Source organism: Micropterus salmoides, unplaced genomic scaffold, assembly GCF_014851395.1.
Source record: "Micropterus salmoides isolate LMB-PRFRI ecotype aquatic unplaced genomic scaffold, ASM1485139v1 Ms_hic_scaffold_2, whole genome shotgun sequence".
In the NCBI taxonomy this organism is placed as follows: Eukaryota; Metazoa; Chordata; class Actinopteri; order Centrarchiformes; family Centrarchidae; genus Micropterus; species Micropterus salmoides.
Genome location: NW_024041150.1, coordinates 9807105 through 9825493, shown reverse-complemented (window position 1 = coordinate 9825493; position 18389 = coordinate 9807105). Strand labels below are relative to the sequence as shown.

Below are 18389 nucleotides of genomic sequence, written 5' to 3'. Positions count from 1 at the left end.
CCAACTGTACTACCAGCGGTGTCTCCTCTCTCTGAGGGTCTCATGTACCCACACGGACCTCCATTTCCCTGTCTCCTGCGTGTTTGTACATCTCTCACCCTCAAACAATGCCAGAGTAGGCGCTCTCCTAAGGTGACCAGACATCCCAAAAAATCCGGGACAGTCACGAATTACGAGCAGTTGTACTGATACTGATCATTGTGTAGTTCTCTTATCTTATCTGTACATTGTGTGAACTGCGTTTTTATAGCCACAAAGTAACACTCGTCACGTTCTTTTCCTCTTTTTGTTTTCTTGTGGTTAGTGGAAATTACAGTTGCGAGGACAGGGAAAGTGTAGCTTCAGGCAGCCACGGCGGAGAGATCTGACACGTGCATTGTGCAGACAGATGTGACACTGCATTGATGACATTAATAAAATAAAAATAAAAATTAGGTAAATGATCATGATTTACCTACATATCCACAGTTGTGTTTTTTCTAGAACAGACAGGTGATTTCATGAACACAAATAATTAATTTTACCGTTGTGTTTTGATTTGTCACGTTTTCATTGACAATCAGTGTAGCGGTAGCCACGCCCCCTCGCGTCCCGAATTTCATCCATTCTCATCTGGTCACGCTCTCCGTTTGTATATTTCTTTTTAAAGTAGATGTTTTTAGCAACAAAAGACACAGACCTGTGAGTTGTGATCAAATTTCTGCTACTTAGAAGCAAACTAAAGATAACAGAGCGCTGGTGCTTTAACCTTTGATCAGACTGACAGGACAGCTGATTCCGTGGTTGCTTGGCAACATACAAAACGCAGCGCACTGATCCAAATTCACAGAGCCGAGAAAGAAACTTTCCTCCTGTTTCTCTATACCATGCACAGCTTTACCAGCAAAGCACACACGCTGGTAGTGACCTTTCTTTCCACAGGAATGACACTTTGGGTGGGGGTAAACCTCCACATTTGTAGCACTGGGAATCTTTTGATGTTTTGTTCTGAAAGTTGTGTGTCTTGACTCCCTTTTTTTTGCCTTTAATAAATTTAATCTTCTCTTTGTGCTGTCGGTCGTTAAACACTCGGTCCACAGAGCTAACATCCATGTGTTTTACACCATCATCACTCCTTACCATGCTTTGCTGCTTTTTATTCTCCTCCGATTGTCTTGCCATGTTAATGGTTTTTCAAGATCCAAATATCTTTTTCCATTTCCATCTTTTTCGGTTTACTGCCAGTCGAACAACTATTCTGTCTCTTATTAACTCATCATGTACTGTTTTATAGTTGCAGTGCTCAGCTAAGGCATACAGGGCAGTAACAAATGCATCCACAGTCTCATTTACTTCTTGTTTATGCTTATTAATCTTGCATATTAGTATTGCAGACTATTTTTTCAGAGCTGATGTACAACACCCACTTTGGGAAAACAAACTAATACACTGGGAGAACAGTGACAACATGGCAGGATATTTATCCCATACCAAAGGCCTAGACTCCAGGGGGATTTATCATGATGCACTGAGCTCCTCTCTCCTCTACTTTCTCTCCCTCTGTATGCAACCTCATCCCATTAATGCATGTTACTAACTCGACCTCTTCCTTTTCCCTAATCTTGTGCTTTCTCGTCCCTCTCCTCTCTCCTCCTATCACTTTCTGCAGGTGTTTCTGGCTCTGGAGCTGTGGAGTCGTGGTCTGTGGTTGCGAGTCGCCTGCTGCTCCCTGTGTTCCTGCTCGACACCCTCTGCTACAATTATTACAATTACTGAATATTATTACTAGTCATTATTATATTACTAGAATATTATTACTTATCATTAACATTATTATAATTATCTATGCCAATATTTATTTTCAGTCTGTACCACTATTACTTTACTGTCTGTATTTCTGTGTGGATACTGTTGTTGTAAAAAGTATTGGTATTGGTATCGGCAATACCAGTCGACTGTATTATAGGAAATAAATGGTATCTCAAATCACTTAGCGTAGTGAATATCCTGTCAACTCATGGGAGGCAATGTCGCAACCGCCACCTGCTGGTTTAGCAAGACTGCAAAACTGCTCTTAAACTTACAGATATCTTTTTACAGATCTCGGCTGGACAGATTGGACAAAACTCCACAAATGCATAAAAAGGAAGTCATAAATGTAACGTGACCTGCAAATTGAATGTGTAAAAACTATTTTGTGTGTATAATAATACATACTTTGTATGTGAAATAAAAAGATGTTTAAATGTTCATATTAAATTGTTCACATTTGCAAATCACACTGTCTTTTTGTAGATATGATTTTACACAATGCAAATGTAAAAATACATGTTTTGGGTAGTGAGATACTTGTGTATATTTTATATCTCTTATACAGTACACATTAGACAAAATTCCACAAATGCGTAAAAACTTAAGAAGAAGGAAAAGAAGAACGTGACCTACAGATTCACGGGAAGTGATCCACAAATGCCAGCCATCCATCAATCCATCGTCAACCGTTTATCCTGTGTACAGGGTCGCGGGGGTCTGGAGCCTATCCCAGCTGGCATCGGCCGAAAGGCGGGGTACACCCTGGACAGGTCGACGGTTCCAAAACCCATTGCAGATTTACAAATCCCCCTGTATTTTTGTGGATATGATTTTACAAATCACAAATTTTAAATGCGTGACAGACAGGGACAAAGAGAGGAAGGGGACCCACAGAGACTGCTTATGTACTAGGGCCCAGAATTTTGTGTGACGCCGCTGGCTAGAGACACTGCCATGCTTCTCAAACGGGGAAGAGTGACCAATCTAACCAAAACGGTAATCCTCTATATTTAAAAGTAATTGTGTGTGCTCCATTGTAATTATTGAAATTAAACCAACAACTTATGACATGGAAATGTGTTCAGTACTGATGGAAGAGTTAGTGTATGTGCAGCAGGAGGCAGTTCTAAATTTAGAAGTAAAGCCTCTAATCGGTTAAGTGGTGCCTTTGTTAAGGAGTGCAGTACCAGCTGCTCCTCGGCAGCCTCCTCCTCCTCTCCCTCAAATTTATATTTAAAATTATTTATCAATTTATGTCATTATCATTGTCCATTCCTGCTTATTACTCTTACTCCTTTCCTTACGTCTTATGATCTCAGCATGGTCCCCGCACCAACATGCATGCCATCTCCTACACGCCATAACAATTTATGTGTACACAGAGCCGGACCATCTGTTTATGAAGGGCCCCCGCAAATTAAGCAAGCCCCCGCCTCACCTTCGTGTCAAAGTAAGTGTTAGTGTTTACAACTTTGATGAAAGGATAAAGAGGAAACTATTCCTTTGGGCACGTGAAGAAAAAAATACTCAGTGAGAGTGAATTGTGGGAACAGTAGTCAGGCATACTTGCTCTCTCCTCTCAAAGTCTGATGTCAGCAAATAATAGTAAAGTTACGTTACATTTGTGCTGGCTTGCAATGAATCTCCTTAAGCTGAACTACCTGGGCAGTTCGTTTCTTGGTCTGTCTGTGTTTTGGTAACTTACCAGACTTTGTGCCTGACCAGTGTTAGAGTGAAATACAACTTTTTATTACTTTTGATAAATGCAAATGGGCAACATCAATCTGCAACTCGGAAACAATAACCGTGTTGCACGTGAACATGGGTTCAGATGTGCCTGCACAAAATGAAATTTGCACATTCCAGCAGCAACTCCTGTTAGAACCAGTCAATACATGGATGTGATGGCACTCCTCATAGGCAAATGTCATTTTATTATGCTTTTTCATATTTTCTGGCATTTCTATAATGTTACTATGATGTTCATGTTAAACATGATCAAAGCTTCAAATAATGAGGTCAAATTATTTTAAAAAAATCTGTCAGTCAAAACCTCAAATATCCCCCTATTCTGAACGCTCTGTTTTGAACGTTTTATTCTACTAAAGGCTCGGTATGCTTTCATTCCGAGCTGAATTTCCATATGTGGTAATTTGCTCCAGCCACTCCCACAAATGAAGATGGAGCCCCATCCCTGTGGCAACCTGTAAAAACACATAAGACAATGGCCAATCAGAAGACAGTGGGCTTTGAGAGGGGGGGCCTTTAAGAGACAGGGGCATCTACAGCTTGTTTCAGACAGAGGCTGAAATGAAAGCCAACATGAAGAGCCAGTATAACACAGAAAATTCTTTTAACTTTGAATCATGCAAAGCTGCCATAGAGGAGTCACAGAACTACAATATAGGGCAAATGCAGTATAATAGGTCTCCTTAGTCAAGATTTAGGTACAACTCTGGAGTAATGTAAGATGGAAAGCAATGAACTGACATTCACTATTTACTATTGACTATATAGTACATTTTATATACTATAAAATGTTCATTAGCGGGACAGACTGGGCAATGGATGTACATCTCAGTAGATAATAAGCATCATATTCAGTCAAGTCATAGTATAAAGAGAATTTTTTAAATTTTATTGAAGAAAACCTGGAAGGGCAGTTTGATGGAGCTGTTAAATTAATATTTTGCAAGTATTGTTACCTTTAACTGACAGGGGCTATACTTATGTTTGTCAGTAGAGGAGACGCTAGATCATCAGCCAGGACAAGCACATACTCCTGCTAGTCAGCCAAAAATTCATCCGCATCCCACCTCAGTCTGTACTAGCACAGACCCAGGACAGACATCTTTAGCAAGTCTCACAGACCCAGGTGAAATACAGGCAGCCTCAGCCAATACAAGCACAGCTAGAGAGAGCCAGAATCAGATACAAGCAGTTTCTGACCCTTATTGAACAGTTGCTGCTTCACCAACTAACCCCGCAGATAGGCCCCCAATCGCAAAAAAAAAAAAGATGAATGAGTTAGTGCAACACGTGTGTTTATTTCTTCTTGCCTCCTTCTTCTTATTGTAGCCAGGTGGAATTGACTTTGTGGGGCAGTTGGTCTGCCTGGACCTGTAATTTAATCTGACAGTGAGTGGGTTATTACTTGTGGTATTTTGAGCTTTGTCTCCACAAATGCCAAGTCCTTAAATTATTAAAAGCAAATTTGGGCTTTTTTTCCTGTAAAGTCCCATTGTAGTGACTTTAGAAATTGGTAGTCGTGGCAGAAACAGAAGCTAAACACTGCACACCATTTTCAGATAGATCGTGCCCCTGGTTGCTTGTTTCTCTTGCAAGATCTGGCAACATTGTTTGTCTCCTCCACCAAGGACTGGCACGCCTCATGTAGCGTGGTGATAGGGTTTCAGCCATTACAAGTTGTACTACTACTAAGGACTAAGGACTTGTACTAAGGTGGGGGGCACCTTCATCCTTATCCAATATAGTAATGAAGTTGGGACAAAAGTAGTGGGAAAAACAGGAAAATGAGAAATAAATCAAATTCATGAGTCAGAAGGATGTCAACAGGGAATCGTAAAGATAATGACAATAGGACGACAAAAAGTCAGAAGAATATAAAGTTAACAAACTTATATCAATCAATACACTGATCCAGAAATACAGTGTTGGGAGAGACCAGTTCCTCCACTATCAACAATTAAAATCCTTAATTAAATCCAGAATTAACATTACCAATAACACATTACAACCACCCAAATTAAGTGATGAGATATTAAAAATCACAGATCCAAAAAATATTATTTCCAAACTCTATAAACTCATATACAGTACAGATACCTCCGCAACACTTCCAATTTCAAAATGGGATAACGATTTAGCAGTCTCTCTCAACCCTGAGGTCTGGACACAAATCTGAAATAATATCTTCTCTGTGACCACCAACACAAACTTGCAACTCATACAATACAAAACTATCCACAGAATACACCTCACTCAATACAAAATGTTTGAAATGGGACTGGTCAATACCAATATCTGTTCTCAATGCACCTTAGGTTTAACAGACAATTATCTCCATTGCACTTGGACCTGCCAACCAGTTTAATCTCTTTGGACAGCAGTAACTAACAAACTTTCCCATATCTTGGGCTGCAGAATCTCATTCTCCCCATCACTATGACTACTGGCACTACACTACACAAAGTACTCTACCAATAATTTACTTACAGAATATGTTTCGCTAGAAAAAATAACTGCTCACAAAACAAGCAAAATATCAGCTTTTAATCAAACCTGGGATACATTCTTAACTTTCTTTAACCCAAATCTACCCCAAGATTAAGGCCTGGTGCATATCCACAGACCTCTCCTATAACATCTATTTCCTAAACAATACAACACTCTGTATCTAAATAGTAGGCTATATTCTCCTTTTTTTCTCTCTCTCTTATTTTACACTCATTTTACATAACTATTATCATACTATTATACCACTAATAGACTCCAACTAAATCATTTTTGTTGTTATTGTTGTTGTTTATTAAAGGGGTATATGTTATACATACAGGGGATGGCAGCCATAACAATAATAAGAGCAGCAGGAATGGATTAGCAAGCAGGGGCAAGGACCAAACTAAAAAGAAAGAAAACTGATACCCTATTAAAATATTAAATTATTATGAATAACATTATAGTTAATATTATTAATATCATACTATATTTATTTCTGTATAGACTGCTGTTATTGTTCTTGTTGCTGTCCTTATTATCTATATTAGAATCTTTTATTGTCATAGTTTTTTATCCTGGTTGGAACCGATATTAAGTAAATTGTATAATTAACACTATTATCAATAACAATGATACTTGCACTATTCACTATTCGGTTATTCGGTTAATTATTTAATCATTTTTATTTTGCTTAAGTGTTTGTTTTGTTTTATTTATTTTAGTTATAATTATTATTTTATTTTTTTAAATTTAATTATTTACTTTTCAATTTCTGCCTTACTTTCTCAAGCCCCCCTGATAGATACTTCTACTCTCACTCTCCCTCCTCTCACCAGGGAATAAACTTTAAGAAAAATTATAGAAATAAAAAATAAAAATAATAATATTGACAAATAAATAAACATTCAGCACAGGAACAGATCCACTCCGACTGAGTCTGGGGGTTGTTTCAGGTGTGGAGCGACCAGTGGGTGATGCCCTTCAGCAGTCAGCTCCCTCCCTAGGCTGATGTGGTAAAAAAAAACTCAAATAAACTCGGGGTAGGGGGGTCAGAGGAGAGAGGACGAAGGAGGGAGGACAAGGGAGGCAGAAAGAGATGTTTTATTCAATAAAATTTTATTATTATTTTTAATATATATTTTTTTTCTTCATGCTGTTATTTTTGATTTTCTTTTTCTAGTAAATTTCTTTCTTTTATTTTTTTTCAAAGCATTTAATCTATATACTTCCCAACTCAGTTTCCCCCACACCACCTCCATTTTTCCACCTCTTGAACATACACACACACAAACGCACACACACCCATACACAAATTGCCTTACACATCTATCATGCTGTTATGTCTGTGGACAGTTGTTTCTCGTTTCTGTTTTTGTGTATTTTCACCAAGTACTGTTGTGTCTGTTATGTATGTCACCTGTTACGTGTTGAGTTATCTAATAAAAATAAATAAATAAATTTAAAAAAGAAGAATATACAGTTATCTTTAAGCTTGTCTATTAAATTTATCCATATCGGAGGCCACCTTTGAGGTGTTTTAAATGCCAGAGGCATGGCCATTTTGAAGCTGCTTGCAGAGGAATTCTGCAAGCAGCAGAGATTTCTGATAAAGAAAGGGTGATTGTTTGTGGTTCCTGTGGTGGTGGGTACATTGCTGGAAATCATGAGTCCAACCAATATAATAGTTATGAGGGTGCAGTAATATAGGGAGATAAATAAAGGGATAGTTACATCAAGGCTACTAAAAAGGTTGCAAAATGTGGTGAGGCTGATGGAATGAGTAGAAAAGAACGTAACAGAAGATTGAGTGGTGGTGAGTAGGTTTAATTTACTGGCTTTTAATTGTTGAAGTGTTGTGCAACATGAAGTAGACAAAAATAATTCAGATGTAGTAAGAAGTGTGGGGAAGGGTGCTGAGAGGACCCTTATGATGGAGGGTTTGAACCAGCTCCCCTCCACAGCTAAGTGTTCTCAAGAGACAGAAGGGGAAAGAATAATGGGGACCGAATGGAAGATGATGATGATAGAGGTAGGTGGATGCTTACAAAAAAAATCTAAAAATCCTTTTTTCGTATTGGTCTGAAGTAATATTCTAATTTTCAGAGATACTGAATTTGGGATTTTCATTAGTTTTCAGTTTTAATCATCACAATTAAATGAAATAAACATTTGAAATATATCAGTCTGTGTGTAATGAATGAATATAATATCCAAGTTTCACTTTTTGAATGGAATTACTGAAATAAATCAACTTTTTGATGATATTCTAATTATATGACCAGCACCTGTATAAGGAAATATCAAAATACTTCTGGGGGTGAATGTACAGCATTTGTAGGAGAAGTAATCTGGTACATGAGAGTAAATATAATATCAAAACTTCTGTGTGTGTGATCAACAGGAATATTCTCATTGATACATTTTTACAACCCTTGTCGGTCGGATATGGTGAAGTTAGATGGAATAATGGACTAAGTGCAGTCTCCAGAGTTGTGTGTAGAAGATTTTAATGCACATAATCCTTTATAGGGTAAAAATGGTGCATTAATAGAAAATCTTCTGAATAAATCCTTCATTCAGCTTGTGATGAGGAAGGCTGACAAGATTTCAGATTGGCAATGAGAGTCTGTTATGAATAGATTAGAAAGATAGGTGAGGGGAATGGGATTTTGTGGATCGCTATATTATGTGGAGTGATCACTTTCCCATTTTAAGCTTTGGTAGAGTTTTGCAGGTGGAGAAAGGAGACAACTCTCTGCAGATTTAGGAGATGGTATGAGTAAGGAGTGTAGAAGAGTGGCGTAGATCCTTCTGTAATGTAGTGAGAAGAGCATCTGAAAAGTCAATTCAAGTCAAAGTCAATAAAAGGGTATGAGAAAAAGAATAAAATAATTCCATGCTGGAATAAGGTTTGTAATGAGGCAGTGCGGGCCCGTAATAGAGTGTATAAAAAGCTTGGAATAAGTCTAATTGAGAGTCATGTTGTGTTATAAGAGACTGAGCTAAGGCTAGAAAGGTTATAAATTTGGCTGCTATGGCAACATATGGCAACAGTTCTACCAGCATGTGGACTTTGCTACAAGGGGGAATAGCATGGTGGATTTGGTATACACTAATATCCGTAGTGCATACAAGGCTGTCCCCTTCCCGCAACTCAGAACACTTTTCTGTTATGCACTGCTTTTTTTTAACACTGCTTTGAATGCACAGACTTGAATATGTTCAGGGAGGCAGCCACCTATGGCCAGTACACATGTGTAAATGAGTACACAGACTGTGTGAAAATAATATATCATTGGGTCCTCTGCCCAAGCAGCAGGTCGAACATTACTCCACAGCATGCCTGCATTTTGAGTGAGCACGAGAGAAGAGAGACAGAAAGCATGCGTTGGTTCAGGGCTTGTCAGTGACTACTGAACTGTCCCTACCAATAATTTTAGTCAAAACATTTAAATATAGCCACTGTTGTCCATCAGTGTCCCCTCACTTAGTGACACATTTGCTCTGTTTGGGACTGTCTCTCTGCTCCAGGATGCTTCCCTGTCAAGCGTCTGTGGGTTGAACTTTATCGAAGGTGCTGAAGTTAACATTTGTGTCTTCTTTCTGAATGTGAAGAAAGTTTAGAACATGAGCAGAAATTTACTGTTAAATTCGGCTGATGGGAAACCGTTGTTTTGGACTGGGATTAGCTGCACTTTAACAGGGTCGTTAGTTGGACAAACCACCGACTGGACACAAGGTGCAGGGGCCAGAAAAGCCGCCCACTGAACTTAAGCTGTAGGAGTCGGCCGACCTGCTGACCGGACTCGAGGAGCAGGACTTGGCTGGTTTGCAAACTGGACTGGAGTCAACGAGCAAGTGTCGGCCATTTTGCCGACTGGACACAGAAAACCAGAGACTGACAATCTCAGCACAGCAGGTACCTCCTTGGTATGGTACAACATAGTGTCTGGGTTGCTAGCCAGCAGAATTTCTGAATTTCCTTTCTCACGAAGGCAAAGTTACAGGGGTTCTGGTAGACAGAGTTTAAGTAGTGAAAAACAGCTAAGACTGGGGAACAAAGTGTCTTAAACTTTGAGTAGCTGAGCCTGTGGGATGCTAATCAGCCGAATGTTAATTGAACTGGACAGCAGTGTCTCTGGAAAGCTAGCTAGCTCAATCTGAACATCCAGGCAACAAAGTCACTGAAAAACTAGACAGCTTCAGTTCAGTGACGAGGCTGGGTAGCTCATTTTTGGTAACTCTTTGAGGGGCTAGACAGCTGAATCTCAGTAGAACTGGGGAACAAAATATCTGGTTAACTGGACAACTGAGTAGTAGTATCAGCGGGTTTCAAGCAGACCTGCGCAAGCTGTAAATAAGTTGTTGGAAGTCAAACCTACAGTCCCACGGGCAGAAAAAATTGAACTATGAGGATTTATGACATCACTTTCTCTTTTGACCATGACCTACAGGAAATTGGTCCTTTATAATGAGCGAATTTTTTGGAATCACAATTCACAACACAATTCTTTAAATAACTTTTGATAGCGAGGGTCCATAAATTCTACATGCAGATCTGACTCTCCGTCGAGGAGGAGTTAAAAAAAATAGGTTTTGCACATTTTGCGAGAAAAAAGTATAGACCGAAATGGCTGTGGCCTATATCTCGTGATGAAGCTCAATTCAGAGAATGCGTGGATATAAGGTTTGTAAATATGTGATGTACTAAACTGTTACTCAAAGTAACACACGATTTTAAAGCCACTGTGGCGGCAGAAAACAGACTGAAAGTCGTTGCAAAGTAAATATGGCGACATGCACAACACAAGTGTAGGCCGTAAGTGTTATTTGCAAAGTACAAAATTTTTTAATAAAAATACCAAAACTAAAACTATTCTGTCCATATGTATGGCCCCTCGGCCTTGGACCCCTAAAAACACAAGGCATAATCAAAGGAACAAAGGATAAAACAGTTATTTCATCCCCTGTTCCTTGGCCATGAACCGGAATGAAACAATGAATGATGCAATGCGATGCGTTGCATGCGACATGCAATGAGTGACATAGCCCAACTAAACACACCAGGAAGGGTAAACACAGGTGAAACAATATAGACAATTGATGAGTTAAACAAGAACACTGGAGGCACAGTGTTCCAGTGAAAGAAACACCAAACACAAACAAAACTCCTAGAACCATAACATCCATTAATCCATCGTCAACCGCTTATCTTGTGTACAGGGTTGCAGGGGGCTGGAGCCATTCTCAGCTGACATCGGGCGAAAGGAGGGGTACACCCTGGACATGTCGCCAATCCATTGCAGGGCCACACACAAACAACCAGTCACACTCACACCTAAGGACAATTTAGGGTCACCAATTAACCTAGTCCGCATGTCTTTGGACGGTGCGAGGAAGCCGTAGAAGCCGTAGAGAACCCACGCAGACACGGGGAGAACATACAAACTCCACACAGAAAGGCAACAGTGCTAGCCACTGTGCCGCCCTAAAATCGTAACACACAGGAATTGTCACCTGAATGCGTTTCCCTTTACATAAATAAACATATTTCCACTATAAATTGGTGCAGAAAAGGCAGGAATTGTTGCAGAAAATTAAGAAGCGTTTAGTGGGTGGAGACCTGGATGCAGACATTATAGCGGACCTCCGCAAGAGGCATCTCTGCAGTTTATCTCAGCTCAGAAGTTGTCCCTCTTCATGTTTTTGTGTGAACATCTGCATTGTGCTTGTGCGTCTTCAACTTGTGGATAAAAATGGAAAAGGCGAGAAAGTGGCTGGGCTTCACTGATTACTGTACAAAAACACAACCACTTTATTCAATGATTTTGGTAAAACTGGATCACATTTTGTGGTGAAAATATTTTTTGGTTTACCTTTATCTGATGTCCTCTGGCTGCTCTGCCTCAATTTGTTGTGATTTATGGAGTTTTGGTGTGACTGTGCCCAGACTGGGAGCATGAAGCACCAGGGGACTGTTGCACAGGAGCTTTGATGTCACATGATTGGCTCTCACCCGCTTACACTTAAAGGAAAACAAGAGTAGTTAGGGTACAGTTTATATCCTCTACCCTAGATAATTCGTTCTAAACTCCCTTTCCAGCTCTGTTTTGGAACTTACTCCCACATTCCCACACATGACTGTAATATGCAATGTTTTGTTAGAGCACACTGTGAAAGTGCTACTTGATTATTTACAAAATTAGTATTAGTCATTAAGTATTTGGCAGCTCAAAAATTTTGAAGTATCATAAGGATATCAAAATTATGAACAGCATCAGGAGGGGAGGGAGACAGCTTTACAGAGGTACAGCATGTGGATCATGGGTGGTAAATAAGGGGAAAAAACATCTTACCACAAAGACATTATGCATTATTTAAAGAAGATGAAATCTACTGCACAAAGCCACAAACAGTCCCAGGAAGCGGGGAGGGAGGGGGGAATCGGATTGTATGCGGAGGTGACGGAGCACATGCAGGACGTGCAGGAGTGCAAAAGGCTTAAACGCAAAGGCCCCAGAGCTAGCTTCGGCACAAAATTAGGTAATGCATACTATTCTATGTATATATATTATATTATATACAGGTGCTGGTCATATAATAAGAATATCATCAAAAAGTAGATTTATTTCAGTAATTCCACTTTCACTTTTTGAATGGAATTACTGAAATAAATCAACTTTTTGATGATATTCTAATTATATGACCAGCACCTGTATACACACTACACTACTACACACTACCATACTTCATGTGTTTATGTATATATGCTGTATGTGTCTATATACAGTATATACGTGTGTATATGTATACAACAGCTCCTAAGGCTCTTCCACCAAACAATATAATTGTTGAATATTGACCTTATGGGTCATCCACACTTTGCTACTCTGACCAAGAGCTGCCATTGGCTGCGCCTCACTACAGGTCAGTCCCGGAAGTGCACTCGTAATGTCCCCAAGGGTATAAATACAGCTCTATGCCATTCCCACTTCGTCCATTGCAAGCACAAGCTGCAGTCGAAGTAACTTTTCCAACATTGATCTTATGTTTAATGAACACAGACTTAACTCAAGGGATGAGTTCTGCTCAGTTGTTTTCTCTTTTTACCTCTCTTTTAAGACGTTGTAGCTGTTGTTTGCAACAGTAATAAGGTTTTTTACATTCTTCTGATTTTAGCTTCAGCTGTCTGCTGTCTGCTGTCTGGTGTCGCAGACACAATAGCACATTCTATCTAAACCATTTAGTCATGAGCTAACACTCATTTGAGTTATCGCTGATTATAGCTCACCCAGTCCTTTCAACCTGATGAAATACCTTTAAAGGGCCAATACACCAAGTAACAAGTAGTTTTCCACCTGCCAAAGTGATTGCAGCCTTGACCTTGTGACTTTAATAAGAAAAAACAGGCAACAAAATTCTGTCTGGTCAGTTGCTGTCTGGGCAATGTGGAACTGATAGTTGGTTTTCTGAACATTATAAATCCTAAAACAAACTACTGGCAGCTTTACAATGTTGGTGTTAGTTGGGTGCTGACAGAGCAGTGTGCAAGCAGCTTTAAAGGCTCCCCAGGTCCAGCACCCCAAACTACACGCTCTTCATTTTTATATGGCCCCATCGTTTGAGATTCACAGCTTTGAATCTCAACAGTAAACTGTGAGTTTCATTTGAGTTTCAAAAAACATTTGGGGATTAAGGGGCTCTATACTGACAAACTAATAGGAATAAAACACTTAAATGTTTGATTCACATCTATAGTTGGATTTCTTTATCCGAATCAAACAATAAAAATAGCAATAGCATAGTTTCCCTTTAGTTCTGCACATGAATCATGTAAATGTAATAGTAGTAGTAGTTTATCTGTTGCATTCATGTCAAAATTACATATGTCTTGTGGCAGCTTCTGTTTGCTCCACACCAGAGTTTGATTTACAGCACAAGTGATGGGCAGATAAAGCCTTATGAAGCTTTGAGGCTTCCAACTCACTGACATCTGGTCGCTTGTAAAACAGACGTTCGAGCATTGCCATAAAATCCTAGATATAAAACATTTTTACTGACACAAACATAAATGTACCTTTTTGGCATAGTTTAGACATTTCATAGTTCATGTGACTAGAGAGTGATTCGGTTCATTGAATTAGCATATTACTTGTATTACTTGGTGAATTAAGATTTCACATTTCTCTGATAAGTTTTGTGATTGATCAGTGTCACCAAACAAAAACTTATTTGCCTTGGTTGTAAACCAACTTTTAACCCCTTGATGCCTAAATTTATTTACAATTGACCCTTCGCTAAGCCACGCCCTGAATACAAAGCTGATCAATCACAGCGCAGTACAGGACTCACTCTAACTGAGGTCCGACACTTTCATGGATGCACTCCATTGACTCGAATGCTTTTTTTTTGCTGTATTTTTCCAAGATATGGTCAAACACTGTTCCTGGGGCACTAACCAGAGTGACTTCTTTCACATCCGTTTGAGTCAATTTGAGTCAGTTTGACAGCCTGAATACAACCGTCAAATGTATAATGCAACTGCAAAAGTGTCTACTATTTCTCCAGGCAGTGCAGTAATAGACAGTGGCAGTGCCGACAGTTTGTCGGACTTAGCAACAGCAACTAAGGGGGGTGGGGCTTAGCGAAGGGTCAATTATATAAGAAAATGTATAATATTTGTTTTCATTTTCTTTGAAGCTGATGTTAAATTAAGTGGAGATTGTTAATTTGTCTATAGAACATAGAAAATATATAAATTAAGGTATAATGCAAATTAGCAACAACAGGCATAAACGAGAAACCAGTGCTTGCAAAAAGTTCCTAGGTACGTATCGAATATGCACAGGCATCAGAGGAATATGTCATCTCGGCTGCAATCTGAAAGGAAGACTTGTGAGGCAAATTCACGACAATTGGTGTAAAGGGATTAAAGGTTAAGTGTGTAAGATTTAGTGGCATCTAGTACTGAGGTTGTGAATTGAACAACCAAATGTCTAGTCTACCGCCCCGACCCCCCTTTCAAAGATCGTAGGATAGCTACGGTGGCTGACGCAGGACAAAAGGTGTTGTCTTCTGAGATAGCAGAAATTTGGTTTCTTTAGCTAGATATATTAAGAAATTATATTTACTTAATTATTCAGTAAATATGTTATATCTACTTGGTCACTGACAGATAACATGAAAAATGTAAAACAAGAGTGTGTAACATTGTCACTGTTTCTGCAATGTTAGTCCACTGAAAACCAAATAATAGATGAAGTTTATATAGGAGCAGCTGTGGCTCAGGAGGTAGAGGGTTGGCCGTTAATCGGAGGGTCGGCGGTTCTATCCCTGTCTCCCCCTGGTTGCGTGTCAAAGTGTCCTTGGGCAAGATACTGAACCCCGAATTGCCCCTGGCGGCTATTCCGCCAGTGTATGAGTGAGTGTGAATGTTAGTTTCCGTTTGAGCACTTAAGCTCAGTGTATGAATGTGTGTGACTGGTGAATGCAGATGTAGTGTAAAAGCGCTGTGAAAGTGGTGAAAATAAAAATAATTAAATAATTTGATGGACCCGCGTCCATCAACCTAGGGATGCATCAAACAATGGAACACACTAAAAAGGAAGTTTTTCCTTGCCTCTGTCTCCTAGTGCTGCTCTTGGTGGGAACTGTTGGGCTTCTGTAAATAGCATCATAGAGTACGGTCTAGACCTGCTCTTTTATGAAAAGCGCTGTGAGATGCGCTGTGAGATAACTGTGATTTGGCGCTATATAAATAAAATTGAATTGAATTGAATTGAATTGAACACACACATTGCAACACATGCTTTATTGTGAGCATGTGAAATAGTCACTTCATAATTAATTTGTGAAAAGGGAAAAATATTTCCCTTACATGGGAATAATAATATTTAGTTCAAATATTATGCCTTAAAGTCTCACCCACCTTCTAAAGGATCAAAAAAATTGCTACAACGCAAAAATTATTTGCTGAACCCTGCTGTATATTATTATTATTATATTATCTTCTTTTTCAAACAAACAAAATCAGCACAGTGATGAGTGTCTACACTGCCAGAATTCTTCAAGAAGAAGAACGTAGTTACGAACTGCAATCTGTAGCGCTGTTTGTTCGTTTTGTGCTACAGTAGAAACATGTCAGCGGCGCCATGTAGATATGTATTCTCATTATGTATGGTCTTTATACACCACTAAAAACATTGTTATGGATCTTATATTGCATTTCTGCTCACTAGATCAAAAATCAGTTGAAAACTTACCTTAGATTTTGACCACAAATAACTTTTTGTAAATATTTATAATAATTATAATTATGTTATTTCCAGACTGTTTAAATAATAAAGTATTTTGAAATATATTTCAATAGTAGTCTACATACTCTTTAAAGTAACTAAAACAACAGTATACCCTGCTTAATGGATATTTTTTTTCAACAATGTTTTCATTTAAATGTGACTTTTTTCCATTTTTGACAGTTACTTGTTGTTTCTGACTTAAAACAAAAATATCTCTCAAAATAATTTTATAGATTTATAAATGTAAAACGAATGCTTCATTGTGGAGAAGTATTCACATATTTAACAAATGCTTTTGAAACAGTATATTAACTGTTTGTACACTTCAATGGGCAGAATTTAAAAAAACTAAAATAAGATTTTTCTCAGTGACAAATCCTACTGATCCATTCCTATGGCTGTATTCTCATACACTCATCCAGTTACCTGGTGTACTATTTAACCTGGCCCAGTCAGGCCAGATTAATGATACAGGATCAGTCAAACAAGATTACTCTGAAGTGTTGGACCAAATGCCTGGACAATAAGCTGACAAGTGCTCTGTGTACTTGAGAACATGTGACTGGGTTTACAGAAGACACAAGCCAGTGACAAATAATATTGAACTGACTAGGGTTTTTTTTAAGTCAAAGACAATAATAATTTATTTCTAGGTTGCATGTAAGTCCTACAGTGTGTCCTAATGCAAACCTCTATGACATGAAACGACTTCCAGCCACAGCTTTCAAAACAAAACAACTCTTATGTTGGTCTTTACATAGCCTAATATTTCTGCAATAGGTTAAATAGGATAGCTGTTGGCTGTCTACAGTGAATGTAAGTGTGGTTGATGAATTACTAATCGTATTAATAAAAAATTTAAATTACTTTAGCATATAAACAATTTTTCAAACTGTTCCATGCTGAACATTGACTCCTACCATAAGACAGTGGCTGTGTCTGAAATCACCCACTATATAGTGGACTATATAGTGAGCTCGTCATTTTGTAGTGCTGTCTGAATGTATAGTGATAATTATTATACCCAATATAGTCCAACTCAATGTATCTCAGAATGCATTTTGAAAAGTAGTGTACAATGGTCACTTACCAAGCCGTAGGCTATAAACCATCATGCATTGTAATTATAGAAAGAAATGATTGTCCGACAGCAATGACGTAAATAACGATCAGAGTAGTGTCTGAAAGTGTTGTTTTAATAATGCCAGTGAACTCATTATATAGTGCTCTCCATTCATCTCCCTACATAGGGAGTAGGGAATTTCGTACACAGCCACCATTTAATAGTCTACTAAATGAAAAGGGCATTGTTTTTAGAGTCATTTTCTTTTCCTTGGCCTATTAATTAATATTAGCCTATTTCATTATTTATTAATATTTCATGCTGAGATTCGATTGCTTGATAAATAGGCTTATTAGATTCTGCTAAGTTTTTACTGTTACAAAGAAATGCTAACAATTAGGCCAATGTTGGATAAAGTTTTTTCTTTATATGATACACCCACTGTGAGGTATTCTGGCTGAATTGATGGACAAACCCGTTAAGCAGATTTTATCTGATGACGTGAAGGCATGACGTGTTTTTTTCCCTACTTTAAGGCCATAGTTTTGCTTTTATATTGAAGGGAAACTTACAGAATGTCCGGTGATTTTCATGCTATCGCCAGCTTGATGTACCTGACCCTGTTCCCAAAACGTTACTGCTTAATAACGTTTAAATATCATGTAAACTCACCTTCTGTTTCAAACTTCCTCGACGTGGACTATGTGGTCAAAATGACAGCAGTGTAGTTATAAACAAACTCCCTCCTATTTCTGGTGAGCTCCTTCTGTTCCTCCTCTACCTACAGTTACTCTCCAGTAGAATTCGAGAACCAGACGGCAGACAACGTATGTGAAACCCCGGCTTGTGGACATACCGTGTCGGGAAAACCCGACTCTACCCCGTTCCGACTCTCAGCCTAGAGCCGAAGCTGTGTATGTAGCACGGACCTGCACGGAGGTTTCGTCAATCCCTTCTGTCCCCCCCCTCCCCCCCTCCAGACTGGCAGTGCCTCCAGC

The 18389-nt window shown here is 38.8% G+C and overlaps 1 long non-coding RNA gene across 1 annotated transcript; it reads right to left on the bottom strand.

Annotated features, from left to right (window-relative positions):
- Positions 1–1830: 1830 nt before the first annotated feature.
- On the bottom strand, positions 1831–18294 carry LOC119911327. Its single transcript, XR_005445847.1, has 3 exons — positions 18064–18294; positions 11907–12055; positions 1831–3995 (listed from the first exon to the last, which is right to left on the bottom strand). It is a non-coding gene; the product is annotated as an uncharacterized LOC119911327 (long non-coding RNA).
- Between the last annotated feature and the right edge of the window lie 95 nt (positions 18295–18389).